Source organism: Delphinus delphis, chromosome 1, assembly GCF_949987515.2.
Source record: "Delphinus delphis chromosome 1, mDelDel1.2, whole genome shotgun sequence".
Classification (NCBI taxonomy): Eukaryota; Metazoa; Chordata; class Mammalia; order Artiodactyla; family Delphinidae; genus Delphinus; species Delphinus delphis.
The window spans coordinates 24,638,802-24,661,510 of NC_082683.1; positions in this window are offsets into that span (position 1 = coordinate 24,638,802).

Below are 22,709 nucleotides of genomic sequence, written 5' to 3' on the forward strand. Positions count from 1 at the left end.
GGTGGGATTGCCAGCACAGGTGCCCACTCGAGTTTTGTGGGGATCCATTTAGAATGAAGCCTGTCATCCGTTGTGTTTTGTCTTCAGCCACAGTGGGCACCTGTGCTACCAGTGCAGGTGCAGAATGGGGGGTGGGGTGGGGAGGGGGAGGGGGAGGGGTGAGCCAAGGGAGGTGGAGACAGCTTGGAGAATGAGTGCTCCCGGGGGGTCTCTGCAGGTCCAGGCTCCATACGCAGTCCTCAGAGCCTTCTCCTGAGAGCACATGCTGTCCTTCCACAGCCTTTACCTGCTGGAGACTCATAGTGACCCAGTGAGCTTATAATGCCCCCACGTTAGAGAAGCAAACCCTGCGGTCGCCTAGCCAGTAAGTGGCAGAGCTGGGATTTGACTTTAAACGTAGTTCAGTCTTCTCCCTTTAGGGCAGCACGGGTATGCACACTGTGTTTAAGAAAGTCTTGCTTTCAGAGGCATATGAAAAGCTGCTCAACATCGCTGTTAGAGAAATGCAAATAAAAACTACAATGAGGTATCACCTCACACCAGTTAGAATGGGCATCATCAGAAAATCTACAAACAACAAATGCTGGAGAGGGTGTGGAGACAAGGGAACCCTCTTGCACTGTTGGTGGGAATGTAAATTGATACAGCCACTATGGAGGTTCCTTAAAAAACTAAAACTAGTAATGCCATATGACTGAGCAATCCCACTACTGGGCATATACCCAGAGAAAACCATAATTCAAAAAGACACATGCACCCCAGTATTCATTGCAGCACTATTTACAATAGCCAGGTTATGGAAGCAACCTAAATGTCCACTGACAGACGAGTGGATAAAGAAGATGTGGTACATATATACAATGGAGTATTACTCAGCCTTAAAAAGGAATGAAATTGGGTCATTAGTAGAGACATTGATGGACCTAGAGACTGTCATACAGAGTGAAGTAAGTCAGAAAGAGAAAAACAAATATCATATATTAACATATATATGTGTAATCTAGAAAAAGGGTACAGATGAACCGGCTTGCAAGGCAGAAATAGAGACCCAGATGTAGAGAACAAACGCATGGACACCAAGGAGGGAAAGTGAGGTGGGGGGAATGAATTGGGAGATTGGGATTGACATATATACACTAATATGTATAAAATGGATGACTAATAAAAGCCTTCTATATAAAAAAAAGAGAGAGAGAGAAAAAGAAAGTCTTGCTTTCACCCAGATGGTGAAAAAAACCAAGCTTGGCTGTTGGGAGGTTGAACTTCAGGTGTTCCGTGCAGTGGCCCAGGCTTTGTCATGGTTCAACCATAGTGACTTGCTGCCACCCATTGGCCACTATCAGTATTGCATCCAAGCAGAACCTGCATTGCATTTGCTCAGCTAAGGATTCAGTGTCTGAGTCCAAAAATGCCCTTGTTGGGGCTTCCCTGGTGGCGCAGTGGTTGAGAATCTGCCTGCCAATGCAGGGAACATGGGCTCGAGCCCTGGTCTTGCCGCGGAGCAACTAGGCCCATGAACCACAACTACTGAGCCTGCGCGTCTGGAGCCTGTGCTCCGCAACAAGAGAGGCCACGAGAGTGGCCCCAGCTTGCCGCAACGAAGACCCAACACAGCCATAAATTAATTAATTAATTTTTTTAAAAAGTGTCTTAAAAAAAAAATGCCCTGTTGAAAAGGGCTGTAGGGGAGTTCTCTTCCCCCTTTGACAAATGAGGAGAGAGAAGTCCAGAGAGATGACTTTAAAAAGCCATCTGCACCCGCCTACTCCATCCACTCAGTTGCTCATTCATTCAATAAATATTCATTGAACACCTCTGTGCCAGACCCTGTTCTAGGCGCTGGGATTCAGCAGAGATCATTGCTGTTGTAGAGCTGACATTCCATGGGGGGGACAGGGAGGACAGGTACCAATCAGGTAAATAAACCAGGTAATGCTAGATTGTGATGGGTGATGTGAAGGAATTAGAGTGACTGGAGAGGGTGGTGGGAGGTGACATTTGAGGAGAGACCTGATGACTGGGAGGGTTTGGGAAAGATGCTCCAGGAGGAGGGAACAGCACTGCAAAGGTTCTGAGGCTGTGAAAGGTGTGGGCAGGTTCCAGAATGGGTGGAGCCCACCAACACCCCAGCCCACGGCTGTCTCTGTAGAACGAGTAGAAGTGGGAGCAGAACTTTCTAGAAGGAGGGTCATGCCATTGACCTTCACTCAATCAGTCCACAGCCTTGATCAGCACCCATCTCACTCACACAGTTGACCACTCTCTCCTGGAAACTCTCTCTTCTCTTGGTTTGTATGATACCAACCTCTGGTGGTAGGAAAAGCTATGATTATTCTCCTGTGAAAATTAAAGCTTAATGATCAACATAGAGAAGTTTCTGGTTTGAAGGAAGCCACTGCCATGTCAAAAGCTAGAGCAGGAAATACTGGCATGTGGAGTCAAAGGTCAAGGTCGACATTTCTGGGCTCTGGGACAGGAGCATGTAGAGGAGAATTGGTGGAGATGTAATCAGTCTTGCTCGTAGCTGTTGCCGTGTTATAAGTGTGTTTGTGGATCTGTTTGCTGCTAATTTGTGAGCCATTCTTGGCAAAAAAAAATGAATATTTATAAGCTTATATATATAATATGAGTAAGCTTTACTCAAATCCTATGAGTGGTGTTCCAAGAAATAATAAGTTTTGGAAGCAAAACAAGTCCCTAATTTGGTAATTTCACCATGTTACTCGAATACTACCCAATTATGTTAGCTGGTATTTTCCAGTGTTTGAATGTTTGCTCTAGGCTATAGTTCTCTGTAAAGCAAAATTGTTCATTACTAAAAAGAGGAAAGTGGGTTTCCCTGGTGGCACAGTGGTTGAGAGTCCGCCTGCCGATGCAGGGGATACGGGTTTGTGCCCCGGTCCGGGAAGATCCCACGTGCTGCGGAGCAGCTGGGCCCGTGAGCCATGGCCGCGGAGCCTGCACGTCCGGAGCCTGTGCTCCGCAACAGGAGGGGCCACGACAGCGAGAGGCCCGCGTACCGCGAAAAAAAAAAAGAGGAAAGTTATATGAAGTAACATGTACCTAATACCCAGCTTGAAGATGTGTTTGAACACACTCAGTTCAACCAGCATCAGTGCAAAATGAAATCAGTTCCTCCACACCAGAAATATTTATCATAAAAACAAAAGATCAAGGGCAATTAATACTTTGTGTTTTAAATTTTCATTTTAAGACTCTTTTAAGTAGTAAGCATTTATGATATCAATTTTTTTAATGACTTTTATTTGGCATTTATGTTAAGTTAATGTTTCCCCTTTTTAATTTTAAAAAATATTTTATTTATTTTTGGCTGCACTGGGTCTTCATTGCTGTGCGTGGGCTTTCTCTAGTTGCAGTGAGCAGGGGCTACTCTTCGTTGCGGTGCGCGGGCTTCTCATTGCGGTGGCTTCTCTTGTTGCAGATCACGGGCTCTAGGCGTGCAAGCTCAGTAGTTGAAGCATGCAGGCCCTAAAGTGCGCAGGCTTCAGTAGTTGTGGTACGTGGGCTCAGTAGTTGTAGCGCAGGGGCTTAGTTGCTTCGCGGCGCGTGGGATCTTCCTGGACCAGGGATCGAACCTGTGTTCCCTGCATTAGCAGACGGATTCTTAACCACTGCACCACCAGGGAAGCCCCCTAATTTTTTTTGAATGATCAAGCATCTATACGAGGTAGAGGTCATTGTTACATGTTACTGAAATACAGTAGTCCCCCCTTATTCAAGGGCGATATGTTCCTAGACCCCCAGTGGATGCCTGAAATTGTGGAGAGTACTGAGCCCTGTACGTACTATGTTTTTCCTATCCATACATACCTATGATAAAGTTTAATTTATAAAGTAGGCACAGTAGATTAACACCAACTAAATAGAACAATTATAATATACTGTAATGAAAGTTATGTGAATGTGGTCTCTCTCTTTCTCAAAATATCTTATTGCTCAAATTTCATGCCTTTTCCATCTTAACTAAGCACTTATCTTGCACTGTGGCCATAACTTTTGCACTTTGAGGTGTGACATTCAAACTAGTATGAATTTCTTTTTTCTTCTTCACCATTTCAGGGATAGAAAATTTATTCTTACCATAGATCTTAGCAACCTCAGCATTTTTTCATTCCCTGTAAGTTAGGACTTTCGCTTAAAGGAAGGACTTTACAGCTTCTGTTTGGCATATCTGAATTGCCAGTATCACTACTCTTGGGCTTTGTGGCCCTTATTAAGTAAGAATAAGGGTTATTTGAACGCAAGCACCAAGATACTACAGTCAATCTGATAACTGATGGATACTCAATGACTCATGGGCAGGATTACACTGACAAAGGGATGATTCACGTTTCCTGTGGGATGGAGTGGGACAGCTAGAGATTTCATCACGCTACTCAGAATGGCACTCAATTTAAAACTTATGAATTGTTTCTGGAATTTTCCATTTAATATTTTTGGACCATGGTTGACTGTGGGTAACTGAAAGTGTGGGAAGCAAAACCATGGATATGGGGGGGTTGGGGGATTACTATATACTATATACTGGCTCGTAATAATAATAAACCATGCATCTATAATCCTGATTTTTTAAACAGGAAACCTCTGAAATGTTTAGTATAACCCTCTTACAGAAAAATTTTCATTGTTTATTATTATGGTCAATCATTATTTTTCCAAAACCCATAAAGTGTTGGGGAAAATACAGAATAATGTATGATTTCAGGAATTCCTGAGAATTTCCTGGGATTCTGACATCTCATACCCAAATCCCAAAGAATATCTGTTGGGAATTTGGAAATGCTCTTTGAAGTTTTACCTCTGTAACATCTCTGGACTCTGCATCCCATCCCATCCCCAAGGCCGCTGCTCTGATCATCAGACCTTTGTCATCTCTTCCGACCTTGTGAGTCAGACTCCAGACTCCTCCAGCCCATCCTCCACGCTGCAGAGGGATCTTTCTGAGGCAAAAACTCAGCCTGTCATTCGGCTGCGAAATCCAACCCTGGCCCCCCAATTCCTTCACCAGTGTTTCTCAAAATGCATCTTGGGACAGTGGTTACATAAAAACATCTGACAGTTTCTAATAAGTGATGGTTTAGGTAGCTTCATTCAGAGATTCAGAATCTCTGGGAGTTGAAGCCTAAAAATCTTCATCCACATCTTCTGAATGATTTCTTTAAATCCTTTTTATGGTGAAATACAACATGAATACAGAAGCCACATAAAACAAAGGTACAGATTAGTGAACCATAATTAGGCAAACTCCCCTATAACCACCACCCCTGTCTGAAGGCAAATCCTTGCCCCCCACCGCAGAAACTCTCCGCATGCCCCCTCCCTAATAACCCCTTCCCACCTCCACCCCCAAGAGCAACCAGCAGCCTGACTTTCACTTTGCCTGTTTTTTGCCTATTTTAATGTCATTAAATTTTGTTTAATCCTTGGTTCTCTTTCCATCTTTTTTTTTTTCCTTCTTGTGATTCATTTGCTAATGAAACCAGATCATTTGTCTTACAGAGTTTCCCACAGTCATTGCTAATTGCATCCCCATGGTGAAGGTAGCATATTCCTCTCTCTCTGCATTTCCTGTTAATTGGTAACTGGATCCAGAGACTTAATCAGATTCATATTTCTTTTTCTTTTTCTGACAAGCCTACTATTATAGGTGATGTGTGTTCATCATCAGGGGCTCATGACTATGTTTTCACTTTCTCATCTTGTACATTTCCCACCCCAGATCTGAAATCAGCCCCGATATCTGGGGTAAATACCTAGGAGCAGAATTGTTAGTTCATATGCCAGAAAAATGTTTAACTTTCTAAGAAGCTGTTAGTCTTCTCGGGTGGTGTACTTATTTACACTCCCATCAGCAATGTATGAAAGCTCTAGTTGCTCTAAATCCTCACCAGGATTTAGTATGTGAATCTTATTTTAGCCATTCTAGTGGTATGAAATGTTATTTCATTGTGGATTCAGTTTGGAGTTTCCTAACAACCAATGATGTCGAACACCTTTTCATGTGCTTATTGGCCATTTGTATATCTTCTTTTGTGAAACGTGTTCTGCGTATATATTCTATATGTGTCAATTGAGTCAAACTGGTTAACTACTTTGTCCGAATCGTCTATACCTTTACCGATTTTGTTTGTTTATTTGTTTGATTGAGTTTCTGAAAAAAGTGTGTTAAAATCTCCAGCTGTGGTGGTATGTTTGTCTATTTCTCTTTTAGTCTCAACAACTTTTGCTTTATGTATTTTTAAGCTGTGTTACTTGGTGCATACAAATTTAGAATTATAACATCTTCCCACTGAACTGGACTTTTATTGTTATAAAACATCTGTCTTTATTTCTAGTAATAGCTTTTTTTGTCTGGTATTATTATAGTGACACTAGTTTTTCTTTAAAGTAGTTTGAATGGTATACCTTTTTTCATCCTTTTGTTTCTGTGTATATATATATATATTTTTTTTTTTTTCTTTTTTTTTTGCTGTACACGGGCCTCTCACTGCTGTGGCCTCCCCCACTGCAGAGCACAGGCTCTGGACGCACAGGCCCAGCGGCCATGACTCACGGGCCCAGCCGCTCTGCGGCACGTGGGATCTTCCCGGACCGGGGCACAAACCCGCGCCCCCTGCATTGGCAGGCGGACCCCCAACCACTGCGCCACCAGGGAAGCCCTGTGTTTTTATATTTTTAAAGTGTTTCTTATAAATGAATATAATTGGGCTTTTAAGAAATCCATTTTAATGATATCTGTCTTTTAGTCAGTTTGTTTAAACCATGTGTATTTAATGTAATTACTGATAGAGTTGGATTAAGGTCTACCATTTGCTACTTGTTTTTCTGTCTCATCTGTTCTTTGTTCATTTATTCACCCACTGTTTTCTTCTTTTGGATAATCAAGTCATTTTTATTATTTCATTTTTTTTCCTTTATTAGGTTCTAGTTATACATTTTTATAAAATTCTTTCAGTAGTTACTATAGAGATTTAAATATGCATCTTGGACCTATTACTGTATGTCTTACTTCAAGCTGCTATAACAAAATACCATAAACTGATTGGCTTAAACAACAGAAATTTATTTCTCACAGTTTGGGTGGCTGGGAAGTCCAAAATCAGGGCACCAGCATGATTGGGTTCTGGTGAGAGTCCTCTTCCTGGTTTGCAGACAGCTGTCTTCTTGCTGTGTCCTAGCATGGCAGAGAGAGGAAGCAAGCTCCCTTGCCCCTCTTCTTCTTTTTTTTTTAAATTAATTGATTTATTTAATTCATTTATTTTTCACTGCGTTGGGTCTTTGTTGCTGCACGCAGGCTTTCTCTCGTTGTGGTTAGCAGGGGCCACTCTTCGTTGCAGTGCACAGGCTTCTCATTGCAGTGGCTTCTCTTGTTGTGGAGCATGGGCTCTAGGCACACAGGCTTCAGTAGTTGTGGCTTGTGGGCTCTAGAGCGCAGGCTCAGTAGTTTTGGTGCACGGGCTTCATTGCTCCGTGGCATGTGGGAACTCCCTGGACCAGGGCTCAAACCCGTGTCCCCTGCATTGGCAGGTGGATTCTTAACCACCGCATCACCAGGGAAGACTGCCCCTCTTCTTATAAGGGCACTAATCCCATGAGGACTCTATCCTCACAACCTAATTAATTCCTAAAGGCCCCATCTCCAAATACCATCACATTAGAGATTAGAGTTTCAGTGTATGAATCGGGAGGTGGGGTGGGGAGGGAGAGACACAGATATTCAGTCCATATCACAGTATTACAGACTCATTGCAGTATTAAATTAATATGTTTACCACTGTTTTAACAATGTAAGAACCTTACAACAGTTCAGCTCCTTTCACTCCCTTCCACCTTTTGTGCTATTATTCTTTATTTCTTTATTATATTTTACTTCTATATATGTTATAAACCCTACAAGACATTTCTATTATTGTTTTACTTGTCAATTTTTTTTTTTTAAGGGAACACTATTTATTTATTTATTTTTGGCTGTGCTGGGTCTTCGTTTCTGTGTGAGGGCTTTCTCTAGTTGCGGCGAGCGGGGGCCACTCTTCATCACGGTGCGCGGGCCTCTCACTGTCGCGGCCTCTCAGAGCACAAGCTCCAGATGCGCAGGCTCAGTAGTTGTGGCTCATGGGCCTAGTTGCTCCACGGCATGTGGGATCTTCCCAGACCAGGGCCCGAACCCGTGTCCCCTGCATTGGCAGGCAGATTCTCAACGACTGCGCCACCAGGGAAGCCCATACTTGTCAATTTTTAATGTTTACCCACACATTTGTCCTTGCCAGTGCCCTGTATTACTTTCTGAAGGTCTGTGCTTTCATCTGGGATCATTTTACTTCAGCCTGAAGAATTTCCTTTAATGTTTCTTGTGGTATAGGTTGGCCAGCAATAGATTTTCTCAACTTTTCTTTGTACAAAAATGTCTTTGTTTCACCTTAATTCTTAAAAGATTGTCCCTCCTCTGTATAGAATTCTAGATTAGCAGGGTTGGGATTTTTTTGTTTTTTGTTTTCATTTCTGACCTTTTAAAATGTCATTCCATTTTCTTCTGGATTTATAGTTTCTGTTGAAATGTAGGCATCAGTCTTATTACTGTTCCTTTAAAGATAATGTGTCTTCGTTTATCTAGCTGCTTTTAAGATTTTCTCTTTGTCTCAGTTTTCAGCTGTTGACAATGATATGTCTAAGTGTGGTTTTCTTTAGTGAAACCTGTTTGGGTTTTACTAAGCTTCTTGAATTTGTGGGTTGATATCTTTCAACAGTTTTGGAAAATTATGTCATTTGAAGTAGTCCTCAAATATTGCTTCTGTCCCAAATCTCTTTTCTCCCCTTCTGGGATTCTAATTACACAAATGTTAGAACTCATTATGCTCTGTTCCTGCTATATTTTTCTCTGTTTCAACTTGGATATTTTCTGTTGAACTGTCTTCAAGTTTGCTAATCCTGTCTTTTGTCTTTCTGCTATACTCTTTTGTTGTTGTTGTCATTGTTGTTAAATATATCCAATAAGTTCTGGGACTTCCCTGGTGGCGCAGTGGTTAAGAATCCACCTGTCAGTGCAGTGGGTTCGACCCCTGGTCCAAGAAAATCCCACATGCCGTGGAGCAACTAAGCCCTTGTGCCACAACTACTGAGCCTGTGCTCTAGAGCCCGTGAGTCACAACTACTGAGCCCACACACCACAACTATGGAAGCCCATGCACCTAGAGCCCATGCTCCGCAACAAGAGAAGCCACAGCAGTGAGAAGCCCGTGCACCGCAATGAAGAGCAGCCCCTCCTCACCACCACTAGAGAAAGCCCGCGCACAGAAACGAAGACCCAACACAGCCAAAAATAAATTAAAAAATAAAAATAGTGCTTCCTTGGTGGTGCAGTGGTTGAGGGCCCACCTGCCGATGCAGGGGACATGGGTTCATGCCCCGGTCCGGGAAGATCCCACATGCCACGGAGTGAATGGGCTCGTGAGCCATGGCCGCTGAGCCTGCATGTCCGGAGCCTGTGCTCCGCAACGGGAGAGGCCACGGCGGTGAGAGGCCCGTGTACCACACAAAAAAAAATAAATTAAAATAAATAAATAAATAAAGTTTCCAATCCCATAGCATTAAAAAATATATGTATATATATACATACATACATAATATATATCTCCAATAAGTTCTTGATTTCAGGTGTTGTATTTGCCAGTTTTAGAATATTTGATTATTTTAAAAAATTTATTCCACTTCTCTATTGACAATCTCTATTTTATATCTACCTTGTCAATCTTTTTTTCTTCTATGTTCTTTAACATATTATCAGAGTTATTTTAAAGTTCTTGTCTGTTAACTCCAGCATGTAGATCATTGTGGTTCTGACACTATCTTCTATTTTTTTCTCTTGTCTACCAGTCATGTTTTCCTGCCTCTTTGCATGTCTAGTAATCTCCAATACATGATATTGTTCAAATTGTAAATTATCCCCAAATGATGTGTGTAGTAGCATCTTACTGTGGTCTTAATTTGCATTTTTCTGATTACATGTAAGGTTGAGCACTTTTTCATATGTTTATCAATCATTTGGTTTTCCTCTTTTGTGGAGGGCCTGTTCAACTTATTATTTATTATTTATACAGTGGTCCCTTCTATTCCTAATAGTACTTCTTTTTTATTGAAGTATAGTTGATTTACGATGTTGTGTTAGTTTCAGGTGTACATCACAGTGATTCAGATATATTCTTTTATATTCAGATATATTCTTTTTCAGATTCTTTTCCCTTATTTGTTATTAAAAATATTGAGTATAGTTCCCTGTGCTATACAGTAGGTCTTTGTTGGTTATCTATTTTATATATAATAGTGTATATATAATAGTGTGTATATGTTAATCCCAACCTCACTTTCTCCTTTGGTAACCATAAGCTTGTTTACTATGTCCGTAGGTCTATTTCTGTCTTGTAAATAAGTTCATTTGTATTTTTTTTGACTCATATATAAGCTATATATATACCAGAAGCCATTAACAAATAAATATAAATAGCTTTTAAGCTATATCATATGATATTTGTCTTTCTCTGTCTGGCTTACTTCACTTAGTATGATAATCTCTAGGTCCATCCATGTTGCTGTAAATGGCATTATTTCATTCTTTTTTATGGCTGAGTAATATTCCTTTGTATATATATACCACATCTTCTTTATCCATTCATCTGTCAATGGGCATTTATGTTGCTTCCATGTCTTGGCTATTGTAAATAGTGCTGCAATGAACATTGGGATGCATGTATCTTTTCAAATTATAGTCTTCTCTGGATATATGCCCAGGAGTGGAATTGCAGGATTATACTCTATTTTTAGTTTTTTAAGGAACTTCCATAGTGTTCTCCATAGTGACTGTACCAATTTACATTCCCACCAATAGTGTAGGGGGGTTCCTTTTTCTCCACATCCTCTCCAGCATTTATCATTTGTAGACTTTTTGATGATGGCCATTTTGACTGGTATGAGGTGATACCTCACTATAGTTTTGATTTGCATTTCTCTAATAATTAGCTAATGTTGACCTAATTATTAATTATCTTTTCATGTGCCTGTTGACCACCTGGATGTCTTCTTTGGAGAAATGTCTATTTCGGTCTTCTGCCCATTTTTTGCTTGGGTTGTTTTTTTCGATATTGAGTTGTATCCTAATAGTTCTTCTTGCCTTAAAGCCCACTCTGTCTGATGTTAATATGCATAGGTATTTGGTTAGTAACCTCACCCAGAGGGGACTTCCACTTCCTTTAACTGACTTGGGAATTATACTGTTTTTATTGTGTTAATGTTTATCCTAGAGGTTATAATCTACACACTTAACTTCTTCAAATGTAGAGTTAATCAACCCTCCCTCCAAAGAAGATTTTCACTTGCTTTTTCCAGGAGGCTGGAGGCACACAGTCTGGGGGCACGTCAATCTAAGTTCAAGACTTAAGTTTACAGACCATCCAACCGATATAAGCTGGGGCTGCAAGTCCATACTAGGGCTGGCTTCTGGAAGCGTGGCTTCTGGGATTCCTGGCTTATTGTGGGGAAGGTTTTCTATATGATCATTCACTATGTACTCTAACTTTATCTGTGCCCCTTGCGCAGGGGAGTCAGCAAAACAACAGTTCCAATTGGCCAGAATCAGAAAAAATGACTTTCTTGCTTGGTTTATCTGTCAGACTTTCTGTTTTCCTTCGATTTTGTTCTGGTAATTCTGTACCCTGTGGTTACACCAGTTTACCAGCATTTTTCGTTGTTTTCAAAGGGAGAATTGATCTGAGTAACTTAGCCTGACATTACCAGAAAAGAGAAGTCTACCAGACCCCAGACTCCATTTGACAGATATGGAAACTGTGGATCAGTGGGGGGTGAGGCCACTTTCCCAGGGTCTCAGAACCAGTAAGAAGGGGCACCAGCCTGCAGACTGAGGACTGTCCTACACCAAGTCTGGTGATCTCTCCACTCATTCCCTGGCAGTACCCTCTTTGAGACTTGGTTTCTCCATATATAATGAAGAAGTCAGACTAGACGATCTTTGAAGGCCCACTGGGCTCAGAACAGAATTTCATAGTTTTTCAATCCTCTGAGACCCACCCAGCCTCCTCCCCAACCTTCAGTTCTGGATTGGCTCTTCTTAGATCCGACCCCTGAGGTTAGTCACAGATAATTCCCACATCAGCCACAAGGGGGCAGTGGTGTGCAGAGATGGCCCAGGTTCTGAGATGATGGCTGAGCCAAGGGCTTCTTCTTGGAGGTCTTTGCTTCTCACTGTCAGAGTAAAGGGGAAAATGATTTTGCCTGGAATCCAAAGCCCCCTGTCCCTTCTGCTTCATTTCATTTGACAGACTCTGGCTGGTGCACGGAGATAAGTCATCCCCTGCCTCTACCCTTGAGGACTTCATGGTCCACTAAATCCTTCTCTCCAGGCTAGATTTCAGGCTGATTTTTCCACCTCCCTGTTTTTGCTCCTGCTGTTCTCCTTCCCCCATCGCTGCCATTTCTCCTCATTCTTAATGCTCAGCTCAGATGCCAACTCCTCCCTGGAGCCTCCTAAACACTCCCATCATAATCCCCCTCTCCCCTCCCTGTGCTCACAGCCCTGGCTCTATATTTCGAATCCTGGTCTGGCCATGTCCTTGTCTCATTCCTCAGTGTCCCCCTCAGCTCTGGGCCCCCTGTGCCAGCCCAGGACACCATGAGTGCTGGAGGGAAGGAGGTGGAAGGTCTGCTGGATGGGATTTCTGGCAGAGCTGCAGTGGATTGGAGCCCAGCACTGAGAGGGCTCCACCGTGGAGGCTCATTTCTCTACCCCAAACCCCAAGCCTTTTTGGGATCCAGCTTTGCACTCACTGCTAAGGAAATGACAAGAAAAGCTTCTAGTTCCAAGAACCAGTGAATACATAATGAAATCATAAAAACAGCAGAAAAAAACAGAAGTGTTTCTGATTAACTTTGGAGTTAGAAAGACCTTTCTATGACTCAAAACCAGAAGCCATTAACAAATAAGAAATATAAATGGCTTTTAAACTTTTGAAGAAATCCTCAGCCTTTTTTTTTTTTTTTTTTGCCGTACGCAGGCCTCTCACTGTTGTGGCTTCTCCCGTTGCGGAGCACAGGCTCCGGACGCGCAGGCTCAGCGGCCACAGCTCACAGGCCCAGCCGCTCCGTGGCATGTGGGATCTTCCCGGACCAGGGCACGAACACGTGTCCCCTGCATCGGCAGGCGGACTCTCAATCACTGCACCACTAGGGAAGCCCTGAAGAAATCCTCAGCCTTATTTGTAAGAAGATAACCACAGATTAAAAATACATTGAGGGCTTCCCTGGTGGCTTAAGGTTAAGAATCTGCCTGCCGATGCAGGGGACATGGGTTCGAGCCCTGGTCTGGGAAGATCCCACATGCCACAGAGCAACTAAGCCCGTGTGCCACAACTCCTGAGTCTGCTCTCTAGAGCTCACGAGCCACAGCTACTGAGCTGTGTGCCACAACTACTGAAGCCCAGGCGCCTAGAGCCCGTGCTCTAGAACAACAGAAGCCACCGCAACGAGAAGCCCACGCACCGCAACGAAGAGCAGCCTCCCTCGCCACAACTAGAGAAAGCCCGTGCGCAGCAACAAAGACCCAATGCAGCCAAAATAAATAGATAAGATAAAATAAATTTTAAAAAATTATTTTAAAAAAGCAATGTACTTAAAAAGAATACATTGAGATTCCATTTTCACCTATCAGATTGGCAGAAATCCAGAAGTTTGATATCGTTCTTCAGGTGACACTGTGGAAAAGCAGGCATGTTCAGCGTTGCTGGGGAAGGGGAGATCCCATGGGGGACCAGATGGCAATATCTATCTAATTTACAAATACCCCTGTGTTAGACTGGATTCTAAGGTGACCCTCCTTGGCTTTCAACTTTGTGTGATCCTTTGCATGTGGGCAGAATCGGTAAAGATGATGAAAATAGGGGCTCAATGATTATGTTCCATTATATGGCAAAAGAGATTTTGCAGATGTAAATAAGGTCCCAAATCAGTGGATTTTAAGGAAGAGAGATTACCCTGAGGGGGCTGGACCTGATCAGCTGAGCCCGTTAAATACAGAGAATTTTCTCCAGCTGGTCTCAGGATAAGTCAGAGATTTGAAGCATGAGAAGGATTCATTGTGCCGTTTGGAGGAAGCCACATGGTAGAGTATGTAGGTGTCCTCCAGAAGCTGAGGGAGGCCCTCAGCTGATCGCCAGCAAGAAACCAGAGACCACAAGGAAGCCATTTCTACCAACGACAGGAGTGAGCTTGGAAATCGATTTTCCCCCTGGCGCTCCAGATGAGGACTAAGCCTCACCAACACCTTGATTCCATCCTGAGCAGAGAACCCAGCTACACCATGCAGGACTGACGTATAGACTCTCAGGGTGTTATTTTAAGCTGCTGAGTTTGTGATACTGTTATGCAGCCACAGAAAACAAACACAGTACCTTCAACCCAGCCACCCACTGCTGGGAGTTAATTCTGCGAGTATACCTTTAACATGTATTAAACAAAGTATGTAGGTGATTCTCTATTGCAGCATTATCGTAACACCAAAAAGAACAAGAAAAACTAGAAAGGACTCAAATGTCCATCAATAGGGAATTGGTTAAATGAATTATTTCAGTTTACAATAGAATATTAGGCAGTGATATAAAAGAACAAGAAGCTCTATTGGCTGATGAAAATCTCTAAGATGTGTGGCTAGTGGGAAAAGGTACGGCACAGTATATATAGTTTGTTACATTTTATGTAAAAAGGGCGTTATGAACATTTATTCATTTTTGTACGGGCATAAAGCAACTCTGCAAGAAAACCTCAGATACTAATAAAAACTGGTGACCTGTAGGCAGTGGGGACAAGGAGTCAGAATAGGGCAAATGAGGCACTTGCATCCGAGTGAGACTTTTTATTGTATGCTTTTTATACATTTTTTTGGAACAATGAGAATGTATTAATTAATGAAAAATCAAATTAAACTAATTGTTTAAAAAAAAAAAAAATGAGTCAATGGGGGAATTCCCTGGCTGCCCAGTGCTTAGGACTCCACACTCTCACTGCCGAGGGCCCAGGTTCAATCCCTGGTTGGGGAACTAAGATCCCACAAGATGGGTGATGCGGCCAAAAAAAATAAAAATAAAGATAAAAATAAAAGGAGTCAATGGGGGCTTCCCTCGTGGCGCAGTGGTTGAGAGTCCGCCTGCCGATACAGGGGACGCGGGTTCGTGTCCCGGTCCGGGAAGATCCCACATGCCGCGGAGCAGCTGGGCCCGTGAGCCATGGCCACTGAGCCTGTGAGTCCAGAGCCTGTGCTCTGCAACGGGAGAGGCCACAGCGGTGAGAGGCCCGCGTACCACAAAAAAAAAAAATGAGTCAATGGGTGCTACCTCCCTAGATTCTTTCTGGGCCTGAGCCTGCTCCCTTGTTTTTCCCCCAGAAGTTGATCCTGGGGCATGGCACCCTTGACCTCTGGCATTCCATTCTCATTCTCCCTTCTGCCCTAGGGGAACTGGAGAGACGATTCAAATAGCTGTGTCTGAGCGCGTCATGTCTCTGGAACTCAGTTTTCCCGTCTGTGAAATGGGGATGATAATACCTCTGAGGATTGTTGGTGGATTAAATGAGATAATCCGTGTCAAGTGACCCCCCTGTAGAAGGTGCTCCTGGCATTTGTGCTGGCTGGGATGGAAGCAAGGGCAGTCCTCGTGGAGGGAGTTTATTGAGCACGTAGTAGGTGGACCACAAATGACAGTTTCCTCCATTTCCCTCTCACTCACTATGTGACTGTGGCCCAACTCCCCCCTCTGTCTAGTCTCCATTCCTTCAGTTGCAAATGAGAAGTTTGGACTGAATGAGCTCTCCGTCTTGTGTATGAGTTTGGGGCCTTCAGTGACCATGGAGAGCTCTCTCTCATTTCAGATATGGGTCAGTGAGGCCCAGACGGAGCGACGACTTGTTCAGTGTCACACAGCATGTCCGAGGCAGAGCCAGGACAGGGACTGAAGGCCTCTGACTCCCACCCAGGCCCTTGACCTCTCTCTGCCCAAGCTCATCTGTGCCCGAGCAGCTATGTCATCACATAGAGACTCTCCCCTGGACCTCTCCTTATCTCCCCAGCTTCTGGTTGTTACTACAGAAGGGCTGCTGCCCACCCAGCCTTGAGTTTAGAGGCTCCAGCTCCCCTGCAGGCCCTGAGCCCCAGCCAGGTGTCTCCCCCAGCCCCTCCCCAGCATCTGTCCCCTCCAGCAGGAGACACAGAGTGCCACAAATGCCCTGGAGAGAGCACCCCTGGGGAGGCATGGAGCCAGTAAAGGGCCAGGGGAGCGCCTGTGACCACTGGAGTGAGCTGCCCCACAAAGGCCTCTAACTTTTGATCTCTCACCTGAGACTCCCAACCTCCCGAGGGTCTCCCGTCCCTCATCCTACTGCTCACTGAGCTACTGGCCTTGAGGGAGTTGCCTCCCCTCCCTGGGCCAAAGAGAGAGTGGCCTTGGGTTCTGACAACCTTCTAGATCTCCATGGACTCTGACTATACTTTTTGCCCCTGAGTTTCAGGAGATTCTTAGGGATCCTGGGTCAAGATATCCCATCTTCTGTCTAATTAACGTGAGGTTGTTTCCGAACATTTGAGGCTTGACCTAGGATAAGTAATTTGAGTGTTTCTTTCAGCAGATGTTCGTTGTGCTTCGGACAGGGAAATACGTCTTGGTCTCTCTTAGATGTGGACTTACTTCCATGGCCTCTGCCTATGCATCACTCTCAGCCCTGGGAGATGTGTGGGGCTGTTTGTTACCGTCCAAACTGACACACACAGAGAACAGAGACCCTTCGCATGTGCAAACGCATGTACAGATTCTAGACCTGCTCTAATCCTATTTGACCGCCTTAATCTGGTTTTTGTAAGGTTGACCCAAGAGGTTTGAGCAGGTTTACATTAGTTTCAGCTAGTTTTTGTGTTTTTTTAGTTTCAGCTAGTTTTAACTGGTTTGACTCACTGTGTGTAGGCGTAAGCACATCTGCATCTATTTGACTATTCTGAGCTCATTTGTGGCTGTTGTGATTTGGGTTATTGTAATAATAGCAGACACTCATATTGCACCTGTGATATGTCGGCACGGTCAGTTCCAAGGGCTTTACGCTAAGTCATATAATTCTTGCGACTACCCCGCAGGTGGGGACTGCTTTAGTGTCTTCATTTTACACATGGATAAACTGAGGCACAGAGAGCTTCAGAAAACTGCCCCGGGATTCCTGGTCCCTGAGAAGTGGAGCCGGGATTTGAACCTACTCCATCTGGCTGCCAAGTCTGTGCTCTGGACCTTGATGTTAGGCTCTGTCACTGCCGATGAGTCTTTGAACCACTTCTTGATAAGTCAATTCTGTCTGAGCCCGTTTGTTCTGCTTTTGCCAGTACGAGCTGCTTGGTGCTGGTTCTGTCTGCAAACAGACTTGAATTTGGCCCATTCTGATTGACCCACAGATCTCAGGCCTCACAGAGCCTAGAAGGGGAAGACCACTATATTAGTTTCTTGGGGCTGCTGGAACAAACGGCCACAGATTTGACTGCTTAAAATGGAAACGTGGGGCTTCCCTGGTGGCGCAGTGGTTGAGAGTCCGCCTGCCGATGCAGGGGACACGGGTTCGTGCCCCGGACCAGGAAGATCCCACATGCCGCGGAGCGGCTGGGCCCGTGAGCCGTGGCCGCTGAGCCTGCGCGTCCGGAGCCTGTGCTCCACAACGGGAGAGGCCACAACAGTGAGAGGCCCGCGTACCGCAAAAAAAAAAAGGAAATGTATTTTCTCACGGTCTGGAGGCCAGAAGTTCAAAACCAAGGTGTCAGCAGGGCCATTCTCTCTCTGGAGGCTCAAGGGGAGAATCTGCTTCTTGCCTCCTCCAGCTTTTGGTGGCTCCACGTGTTCCTTGGCTTGTGGCCGCATCACTCCAATCTCTGCATCCATGGTCACATGGCTTCCTCCTCTTCCTCTGTGTGTCTCTTATAAGGACATTTGTCAGTGGATTTAGCACACCTCCAACCCACCCCCACCCCAGATATTCAGGATGATCTCATCTCAAGATCTTTATCTGCAAAGACTCTGTTTCCAAATAAGGTTACAGCCACAGGTTTTAGGAATTAGGACTTGGACATATCTTTTGGGGGGGCTCCATTCAACCTATTACAACCAACTAGGGTCACATCACAGCATTTCCCCCTGAGAACCTAGCACTTAAAAGTGACTCTTTCTATCAGATTGGGTTTTTACCCAACCTTTAGGGCTTTATTACTTTCTGCTTAGGGATTAAAAGGCAAAAGTGTTCAATGTGCTTGCAGCCACGGAAGAACCTCTTGTACTTTTCAAGACCCATTTATTAATATTCCTGGCCGGGAAAATCAGGAATTCCTGGAAACACCAAGCAAGGTGTGGAAATGTTTCTGTAAATAGGCACCGGAAGACAGAACCCACTTTCTAAGATGTTTGCTGATGATAACACCAAGCTTACTGTTCCCTGGGGAGCTCTCTTTAGTGAAAGTAATGCTGAATCGAAGGAGGGCAGATAATTAAGAGATGAGGGGGAGCCATTAATCCCCCCCAAAAATCTCCACACTCCTGGCCCAGGGTTGAAAGAAGCTAGTCATTTAGATAAAGATAGAGATGAAGAAATGGTGTCGTTACTCACCAAATAGACCTTGCAAGGAAGCAGCACTCGGGCCGCTTTGTACTCAACTGGCCCCAGCACCAATAAACAGAAATATAACAGAAAAAGGAAAGCTCTGTTTCTCTTTTCTGCATTTCCCCACTTGCACCCATAGCTGACGACCATGTACACTACCGGCTGTGAGAGTCAACTTAGTCCTTGGACAGTTTTGGCATGTGCAGAGGCTTCAGGGAGTGGGCTCAAGGTCCTGCTCTGCCCCTACCAGCTGTGTGACCTTGGGCAAGCCAGAAAGTCTTCCTGAGTCTTGACTTTCCCATCTGCCCTGATTTCATAGGATTACCTGGGGAAAGGCCCACGTTTGGTACTTGCCGTATATGGCAGAAAACACACGAGCAAACAGACTGGCCGGCCAGGGTCATTCCAAATTCATGGTCAGCAACTTCGAATGGTCACTCCGCACTGCCGGAAATCCTACTCTGTTTCTTTAGTGGGCTTGACTGTGATAACTATTTCACATCTAATCCTTGATCCTCCGTCCCCTCCTCTTTTCCTGTCTCACTTTGGCTGCAACTTGCTTCCACTCCATTGGCAAAATAGAAACCATCAGAGGAGGTCCCTCAGCTTTGCACGGCTGATTCTACAAATCCACCTCCTCTTCTGCCTCTCAGATGATTGTCCCTGCTCCCGTCAAACGCCAGCTCTCTCCTCCTGTGCTCCGGGTCCCCTCCCTCTTACTTTAGCAAGGATTTTGATCTTGGGAAATCCCCTCTCTCTGTATCATCAGTTCCTCCCCAGCTCCTTGCCATCAGCATAGAGATACGATGTTATAGTATCCATATTTGGACAAAACTCTCCCTTCACCCTCCTTATTTCCTTCCAACCAAAGCCCCATTTCTCAGCTTCCCTTTGCATTAAAACGTTCTAAAAAGTTGCCAGTGGTTGTTCTCTCTGGTTCATCGGCTCCCATTTGCAGTCCCACCCCTGCCATTCAGCTTCCATCCTCATTCTTCCACTAAGACTGCTCCGTCAAGGCTGCCCCGAGGTGCTTGCTGCCACATCTAGTGGACACATCTCTGTCCTCAGCTCTCTCGACCTTTCCGCAGCATTCCACACAGGCAGCTCCCCTCCTAGGTCTTGAAGCACTCTCTTCCCCTGGCTTCCTGACAGCTCTCTCACCTGGGCTCCCCCTTCCTCCCTGGCCAATCCTGCTCAGTCTACTGTACCCTCTCCTCCTCTCTGCCCAGCTCCTGATATAGGAGTGTCCCCAGGCTCTGTCCTCCCGCTTTTCCAGTCTGAGCCCGAAACCAGCCTAGGTCACACAGTCTCTGTGCATCCAGCTGGTCCCCAAGCCTGCCCAGACTCCAGGAAGGGGAACAGCAGAGAATTTGGGACCATCCTCAACCCACCAGGTAGAAAACCGGAAGTCCTCCTCAATTCCTCCCCTCTCTCACCCATCACCTCTGACCCTCCAGCAAGTCCACAGTAGGTCCCCAACAAGCCTGCTTCTCATGATCTCCACAGCCCCCAGCCTCGTTCAGGCCTCAGCATCTCTAGCCTGGGTCACACCATCACCTTCTACCTGGGCCGCCTGATTCCACTCTTACACTGTAGTCATCTGGTCTCTACAGAGCAGGCAGAGTGGGTTTTTGCACGTGTGAATCAGATTATTTCACTGCCACGTTGAAATCTCTTTAGTGCTCAGAAGACAATTCAAGCTCCTAATTACAGCCTGAGGGTCCTGCGTGATGGGCCACGCAGCCTACCTCCCAGCCTCAAGTTGCTCCTCTGCCCACCTCGTTCACTGTAGAGTGGCCACTCTGGGTTTCCTTCTGTGTCTCAAACAGACCGATTTGTGCCCGGCCTCTTGCTCATGCTGGCCCGGCTTCCTGGAACACCCTCTAGGAAGGGCTGCCTCCTTCTCATCCTTCAGCCTCAGCTCAAATGCCATCTCCTCTCTGAGACCCCCTTGACCATCACATCACTCCAGGTTCCCACGCCATGTGCACGGCTTCATAACACTCAGCATCTAGCACAGAGCCTGGCACATAGTAAGTGCTCAATAAATACTTGTGGAATAAATAAGAAAAATCAAACAGGAAAGCATTCCACGGCTCAGTACAACAGACTTCCACATGGCCCCGAATCTCATCTCCCACAAGCTCCAGCATGCTACGGCAGCGCCGCATTTTGCCACACAGCCCTGCGGGCAGTGCTTTGATAACAACAGTCCAACAGGCCCCAGGAAGCCCGACATGTCACGACAGGGCCCAACACGGAAAACATTAGGCCTGGCCTGGATCTCAGACTCAGCTCCAGGTATCACTGCTCCAAGCTCTGGATGTGTCCAGCTGACCACAGGGGCCCACAAGGGACCCCCAGCCCTAGCTGTGGTGCCGACTGGGACCCAAACATCTGAGCCCCCATGCCTCAGGTGGTGGGTAGTCGGCCACAGACCTGGGTTGAGCACAGTACAATGGGTCTTTGTCTTCCCAGGAGGCCCTGCTCAGCCTCCAGAGGAGAGTGGTCCATTCTGAGCACCCAGAGCAGCTGGGGAAGGGGGAGGTGGGGGAGGGGTAGCACTAGACTCCTGGGGAGAGGAGAGGAGGCCCAGGTCTCTGTTCTGCTGTGCAACCTTGGGCATGTCACTGCCTCTTTTTAGCTTCGCCTCCCTTTTGTAGAAAGAAAAGAGCATCAAAGGGCCTCTAGGGAGCATCTGAGTACAGATGGGAAACCAAGGCCCAGAGAGAGGCAGTGTCTACCCAGGGTCACAAGTGAGGGAGGTCAGAGTCACTTCGGAGCCCCAGGCCACCTGCTTCCCAAGGAAGCCAAACGGCTCAGAGGGTAAGGCCTGCTGCTATCTCCTCACCTGTTGCTCTGCCCTAGGCCCTTGGACAAGAATAAAGACAGAGAGTGAGTCACCAGGAAGGAGAGGGGCCATGGAAAAGGAAAGTGGGTTTCCAGCCCCTCCCCCAGAGCCCTGCCCTTTTCCTTTCCTCTTTGGCCAAGCAAGCCAGTGAGTCACAAGATTCCACTGGGGCGGGCTCAGTGCCAAGCTCAGTAATGACGAGGGACCTCGGAGCCATGCTTTTGGCTCTGCTCTCTTTCCCTACTCTGTGTTCCTGTCTCCTTTGCATGGACAGACAGGCAGGCAAGGACAGGCAGATAGCTAAAACCCGTGAACAGACACGAACAGGCACCTACACAGACGCACAGACTCCTAGCAAGACAGACACCGAGTAGCTAGGCAGACACAGACAGGGACAGTCACACAGCTATACAGAGCGACACACAAGCCAACGAGCACACAAATACAGGCAAACAGCACACTGATGGGCATGACAGACAAACCCATGACCACACAGAGGCAACATCCAGACAGATGTGCAGGCACGTAAGACAGGTAACAGAGAGAGAAGCAGACTCAGACACACTCCAGCAGAATCACCTCACAGACCCAGATACACGTACGATACTGACAACATGGGTGGCCTACAGGGGGTGGTTTGGGGCAAAGAACAGGCCAGATGCCCCTGGGCCAGCCCCAAGCCGCAGAACCACACTGAAACTGACTCATGAAAGTGGGTTCTCTGGGCATGAACTCTTCTGAAGGCAGCCTCCATCTCCTTCCCAATATGAGGGGCCCACCTTGCAGTAAGATGAATGGAGGTTAGACATGGAAAGGGCCTTCCCGACCAGGAGGGTGTTGAGACCTGCAGTGGGTGACTAAGGGTGATGGGGGAAAGGAGTGGAGTGGTGGTAGGTAGGGAGCCTGCATCCTGGCTGTGTGCCCTTGGGCAGCTCTGTCCTTCTCAGCCTCAAGTGTCTCATCTAGGTTCTGTCCTCCAGGGTCCCCGCAGGGAGCAGATGGCCAGCTCCTGTGAGTGTTCCCGCCAACACTGGGGCTCCAGGACATTACTCCTCCATCCTCCGCACATGCACCCAGGGCAGGATTCCCTCGTTGACTCCCTGCCCAGTACCCCCTGGCAGGGGGTAACCCAGTCAACGCAGTCACAGATGCCCATTGTCCTGGT